Source organism: Hevea brasiliensis, chromosome 2 (genome assembly GCF_030052815.1).
Source record: "Hevea brasiliensis isolate MT/VB/25A 57/8 chromosome 2, ASM3005281v1, whole genome shotgun sequence".
Classification (NCBI taxonomy): domain Eukaryota; kingdom Viridiplantae; phylum Streptophyta; class Magnoliopsida; order Malpighiales; family Euphorbiaceae; genus Hevea; species Hevea brasiliensis.
The window spans coordinates 108,549,981-108,556,802 of NC_079494.1; the positions used below are offsets into that span (position 1 = coordinate 108,549,981).

The following is a 6,822-nucleotide window of genomic DNA, read 5'->3' on the forward strand; positions in this document are numbered from 1 at the left end:
AATTAAAATTTATAAATTTAATTTTAAATTATTTTTTAATATTTTTTAATTAATATACTTAAAAAATATTTTTTCCAATAACAGTTGTAACAGGTTATATAATCACTTCATGAGTTGGGCACGTGGCACGCTATCCTTTTGTGGTGTGTCAATTGTTTTTACAAATTAAACTGTTAATTTCGATTCAATTTTGATTGAAATTCAACGAGGAATCAAAACCGACCCCAATAAAAAGCCGTGGGCTAATGCAAATATAAAAAGCATTGAATAAGGGCAATTCAGATTCGATTCAAGGCTTGAGCCCGCACATGGACGGGCCTACTACATATGATCTAGCACGCATGAAGCTCGATGTGCAGAGGCCTTTGCATCACATTTTCCCCAAAATTTTACAATCTTCTGTAAATAGGACCCAAATATTGAAACAATTAAATAAAGAGGAAAACAACTATGCAACTCTGCCAAGACACACAAATCACTGCAACTCTGCCAAGAGGATAATTTTGACAGGTTTGCAATGGTTTATGTCCAAATTTCCAACTGTCAATTTTCCAAGGAATCACTTCAGTTTCCTCATAATAGTAGATCTTGTTAAGTAAATTCCAGCCTGATCTTGAACATCAAACAACGAACCGAACAGGGATTGCCTTCCCTATAAATTTGACATAAGAAGTTCATACAAAAGGTCATTGATGGCACTAGCTGATTGTCATTTGTTAATTCCCGCTTTTTTTTGACAATGAGATGCATCAGATGGACTGAGATTACAAACGCAACTGTGCACTGGGATCATTTAGAAAGGGCAGCCTTTAGTTTCTCCTTCAACTGCTCAGCGGCACCACTTTGCGTCTGGATAGAGAATGTGTGAATAATCTTATCATTCTCCGTTGTGGACACATTACACTCTTGAACTGTAACTTGATGTTCTCGGAATGTTTCTAGGATGCTAGAAACTGGGTGAGCATCCAAAGAACAACTCACTCTCACTACTGCATCCTCTTGTCTTGCCTGGAAATCAATCTCTGGTTGCTTTAGCCTATTGCTAGTGATCTCCTTTTCAGTTTCCAAAACTCTAATCTTCATCTGGAGATCAGTTATATAGGCAATGGCATCACCAAGAAGAGAGGCCTTGTCCATTTTAGAAATATTGGGGACAACAGCTCTTAATGCATAGAATCTCTGATTGAGCTTCTCCCTCCTCTGTCGCTCTGCTTCAACATGATTCAGAGGCTCTTCCCTCCCATTGGCAGGCTTTCTTCCTCTTTTTCTTGGTTTCCTCTCATCTAGCTGAGGTAACCATTACTTCAGTACAGAAACCCGAAAGATTCATTTGGTTCAGATGTGGAAACAGTTTTGCTTCATTAGTGTCAGATGCACAGCCATTAGAAGTACTTCCATAAACTGGATTAGGTCCTATCGCTTCCGCACAAGATTCTGAAGTGAAAATCAAATCATCTTCAACCTTAGGAGAGAAGTTAATTCTAGTTGATTGGGATTTTGAGCAACCCAGACATAGCTCACGGCCAAAAATTTTTGGACGTGCTTTTGCCTGCATAAAATTTGACACCCCAAAGATAGTTTTTGCTCTATCCACGAGATTGTGCTCTTCCGGGATTGATTTGATTGAACCAAGCTCCACAACTCCAGACTTAACAGGTAAAAACACTACTGTTTGGAGTCCAGCTGATCTTGCTAAAACTGATCTCATTTGATACTGTTTTAAACAACTAATCATATCTGAAGCCCAGATTGATCTACCAGACTTCTAGGACTCCACAGGACTATATGAAGAATCACACCTAAAAGTAAAATACATTGAAGTGAGGTAAAACATTTCGACATCCGAAACCGCATCCAAATTGGCTGCATAATTATCACCATCTAACATATTAAAGCATGTGTGCAGCTTCTGAAGCACACGCTTCTTCACTTCCTCTCTCTTCTCAACTGCCTCAAATTTGCCATCCACAATAGAATTCCCCTTTCCAGCTCCACTGCCCTTGGGGTTTGCCAAAACCCCACCACCCCAAGACAAGATGGACCCACCAGATTTCAAGCTGGATGCATACCAGAAAATTGCATAATTCCAATTGGATCCGTCTATGAGTTGGCACAGCCCCTTCTGCACACCCAAATTACTTGGTGGGGAAACCATATCTGCCGATACATTGTTAGAAGCAGATGAGATAAGGAATTCACAGGCCTCGATACCCAATACGGATTCTACCATAGCCTTTTCTACATTCACCCAAAATTTCTCACCCATGATCCCCTTGCACAATTGTCTCACACTAACCCAAAATTCTCCAAAACTATGTATTTCAGAAAATCCAAATTTTCAGAATTGTACCTTGCACAAAAAAAAAAAAAAAAAAAATTCTTCCATTCAAATTTCACAAAACCCATAAATCTAACAGTGTCCATTAATTTCACTCAAATCTCCAAAACTACAGATGAATAATCTAACCTACCAGTCGATTCACAAATACACAACTAGAATTCTACCCACACTATTATAATCAGCTTCCGAACAAATTCACGTGAAACCCAATGATTTTAGAACAAAAATATCAAAAACTCAGAAACACCTCAGCAAATCAGGTTTATACAATTTGAGAAATAGAGAGAATTGAGATAAACTTGCACACCAACTTGTCAAGTGAGAAGCAGAGCCAGCACAGTTGGCTTAAGAGTAGCAAAAGGAAACCATAACCGAGATGATTATGGTGTTATAAGCTGGATAATAGGGGTTGAATTGAAGATAGTTGAATTTGAGGTATGTGAAAAATTAGGATGAGATCTGAAGCGGAGTCTAGGGTTTGGTTTCCCGTTCCCGTCTGCGTCATATAACAACCACATTGTACTCGTGGCACCACCGTACCAGCGGTGTCCGTTGGCCACCTGGCCTTGAGTTTTGTCGCCTTCCCACTTCGTAGCACGTTGGGGAGGGGGACCCATTCCACACAGGTTCCCAATTCATGCCATGAACAATCTTCAACGTTTACTCCAGAATAAACGACACCATCGTTTTACTTCCATGTTAGCAGTAAGCTCGAGACCAAAATTACCTTAAACGGGCAATTGGGATTTTTATGATTAAGCTTGAAGAGTCCAAAAAGTCAGGGAAATTTGTGAGCTCTATGATATGTTGGGCCATAAGTTCTTCAGACTCGGCAGCCATTTTTAGATTAAACACTTATTGTTCCTGTGGCTGTGTGGTCACAGACGAAGAAATTGAAAATCGTTTATTAATTTCAGCTAGGCCTAATGGAATTCAGGTGGTCGTGCCAGACCCAAGCTGCCTCCCTCCAAGGACCTGGCCCAAGTATTAACTTGTTCTTGAATAGATTGGGCTTGGGGAAATTTTTAAGAATTTGCTCCTTCTCGAATTCAATATTTTCTATGGATGGGAAAAAAAAAAATTAATTGATTCGAATTCTGTTCATTTTTCTGCTGTCGACGTGCATTTATTTTATGAAAAATATTTTTTTTTATTTTTTTAAATATATAAAAATTTTAAAAATAAATTAATAAAAATATTTATTTATTAATGAACGCAATAATAGTTCAATTTCATAAATATTTTATTTACATATCTAGTGCGTTACAAGATTATATTATTGGTAAAGCTTTCCGGTGTATCTAAAAAAAGATTATATTACAGGTAAATTTCCACTTTTGTATTATATTTAATAATTTATGACTTTCAGAAAATTCCAAGTACTAAATTAAGGAATGTCAAAAGGAAAATACGGTGCAAAAAGAACAAAGTAAAGTCACAGCCCTTTTTTTTTATAAGAAAAATCTAATATGATGGAAAAGATAAAGGAATAAAATGGCAAATAAAGTGATTTTAAAAAAAAAAAAATAAGAAATAAGGAGGAAAACTAAGAAGAAAACATTAAGGGGTGTTTGATAATTAAAATTGAGAAAAAAAATGTGCATTGAAAATATAGCCATGGAAGACTCACTACTTCGTGAGAGGATTTCATTACATATTATTGTGATTAATAAATTCTCTTATAAATTTTATTTTTAAAAAAAATTCGTAAAATAACATGCACGTTAAAATTTTAATATTTAACAAATTAATTTCAATAAAAATTTTATATTAAAAAATAATTATATATACTAATAAGAAACTATGATGAATGGCTAGCCTGTAGCTGATAAATAATATATGGTTAGCTAGCTGTTTTTTCAGTAGGGATTTGAAAAATATGAACTTAAACTTGAGTTTACTAATATTCTTTTAGTTATTGAACCAAAATCAATTACGTATATAGTAAATTGTGGGTATAATATATATTTTTATTTTCTTTTAAAATAATATGAACATATATACTTCTAAGGACCAATGTTTTTAACATAAAAATATAAAATATATTTAATAACATAGTATGAAATATTAATTAAATCTTCATTAATTTAATCTTATTATTTAAATAAAAATATATAAACATATTCATTTTAGCTTATTCACGTTAAAAGTAAATAACCTTTTAAAAAACCAAAGCTAAAAAATAGAAAAATCTATATTTTTTATTCGATCACATAAAAATTGAAAGTAAAAACTTAAAAAGTCAATATGATGATAATAAAATATATTCAATAAGGGAGATGTAACGAAAGGCGGCCATAATCAGAGCAAGACCCAATTAATTGCCTGTTTAGGAGTGAGGTGAGAGGGTCAAAATTGCTTTTTTAAAGAGAAAAAATTTATCATTTTAAATATTGTTAAATAAATAATTTAAAATATTATTTTATTATTTTAATATTTTTATAATTAAAATTTATTAAATTTAGTTTTAAGTTATTTTTAATTATTCTCTAATTAGTATATTAAAAAAAATATTTTTGTTAACATTAACAACGGCAGCAATATTAAACAGAACCTTAATAAATAAATAAAAAATTTCTGTGGTACCATGATAGTGTTCAAGGGCAAGAATAAGAAATAATAGATGTGTAATGCCATATTATTATTTTGATAACAACTTAGCTTCAAGATAGCAATTATCAGAGACAACGGGAACAAAAGCAGAAAAGGCAACTATAAAAGACAAAAGAAGAATCTAAAAGCGAGAGACTACCAATTACAACCATGGGAGATATCTGACTTCTTTTGGTATTTGAAGCAGTGCATATGTCAACCTCACTAATATTTGTCGCAATGCCTAGGGTCTGATACAGGAAGGGTAGTGCAAGGGTTAGGGCCTGATGTTTTTGGTTCACCTTCTCTCTCCGGATTAGCCACCTCCATCTTCTCATCTACAAAGGTTGCATTTGCATGAAGCAGAGTTCTTGCTTCAGCTGCCAAAGAGCTATTACTGAGGCTCAAGATCAAGATCAAGATTGCTATTTTAAGGGCTTGAAGAAGGACTTTCCCTTTGAGTTCATCGTTAAGAAAGAAAATGGCAGGAGAGAATAGGAGAGGAAAGGAGATGGTATTATGGTTGTAGAAGCGAGTATTATAGTGGTCTACATTTATACCACGTTTCTACGGCATTCAAATTAGCCATTACATTTTTGAGGAAAATCTGAGGAAAGTATTGAGAATTTGCATGAAAAAGTATCTATCTTGCTCGTTACGAAACTAATATATTCACCTAATTTCCCATTTTGTGATTTTTTTTTACCAAGGTTTTGGCTATACATTAGGATAATTTATTATTTAATTTCTAAAATATGATAAAAATTATAATCTAAATATTTTTATGAAAAATAAATTATATATAATTTCTCAGTTATGTTTACATTAGTCAATTTATTAAAATCAGTTCAATTTCAAATTAATTAAATTAAAAAAATTAAAAATTAAATAAAAAATAATATTAATCAAATTAGTTAAAATATAAATTAAATTGAATCCAACTAAAACTTTTCATTAGTTTTAATCCATTTGGTTGAGTTTTTTTATTTCTTATTTTTATTTTCTAAAATTTATAAAAATAAAAAATTTCCTAAATTAAACATATAATATTTTTTAATATTTACTTGCGGGCATATCACTTAACTGAAGCGCAAATTCGGATCCTTACTCTTTTAAGTTTTTCGACTCTCTTCTTTATTTATATTTTTAAATGCCTTATTAAAGCTTAGAAAAAAATATATTCTTTTATTTTTATTCCCCTGTTTGATCGAATTAGATTCTCCTGGGTTACTATACAAGTAAATTTCTCAACAAAATCTCTCTCCAATTCAAAGAAAAAACATATGCCGGCCGATTGGAAATAGTGGGGTTTGGTAATTTCTGCTCAAATTTTCCTCTTACAATTAAAAAAGAGGAAAAATTAACCAAACAAACCTTTTCTTTTTATCAACTGATGCATGGTGGTGAGTTCATCTACTACTAGATTAACCCATATCACGCCATGTTGGAAAATATATATATAAACACATAGCCTGTTCTTAATTTAAATCGGTTAAAATTTTATTAAAATTGATTCAATTAATTTTAATCAAAACTATCTTAAATCGAATCAGGTTATGATTTTCAGTTAAAATAGGAATTGTTTTTGCCTTTTAAAAAAAAATTTGAGCTTCATATTTAATCAAACCAAATTAAAGTGAATAAACCAAATTGAAATTGAACATTTCTGTGTATAAGCTTGTGAATTAAGCTATAGCGCATGAATTAAGCTTGAATATAAAATTAAGCAAAGTTTCTTGGCAAGTGACTGGCCATTTAACAACGGTTTTACTTGATGTAGGCTTATGTGAAAGGCGGCGATCATCACATCAAAATCTATTTTTATTTTTTTTTTTTTTTTCCCCTTTTCTTTTAGTAAGGATCACATCCAAATCTTGATTAAGCATTTA

The 6,822-nt window shown here is 32.3% G+C and overlaps 1 pseudogene; it reads right to left on the bottom strand.

Moving 5' to 3' along the window:
• Positions 1-254: 254 nt before the first annotated feature.
• LOC110644871 (uncharacterized) overlaps positions 255-6,822 on the bottom strand; it is an 8,539-nt pseudogene continuing 1,971 nt past the window's right edge.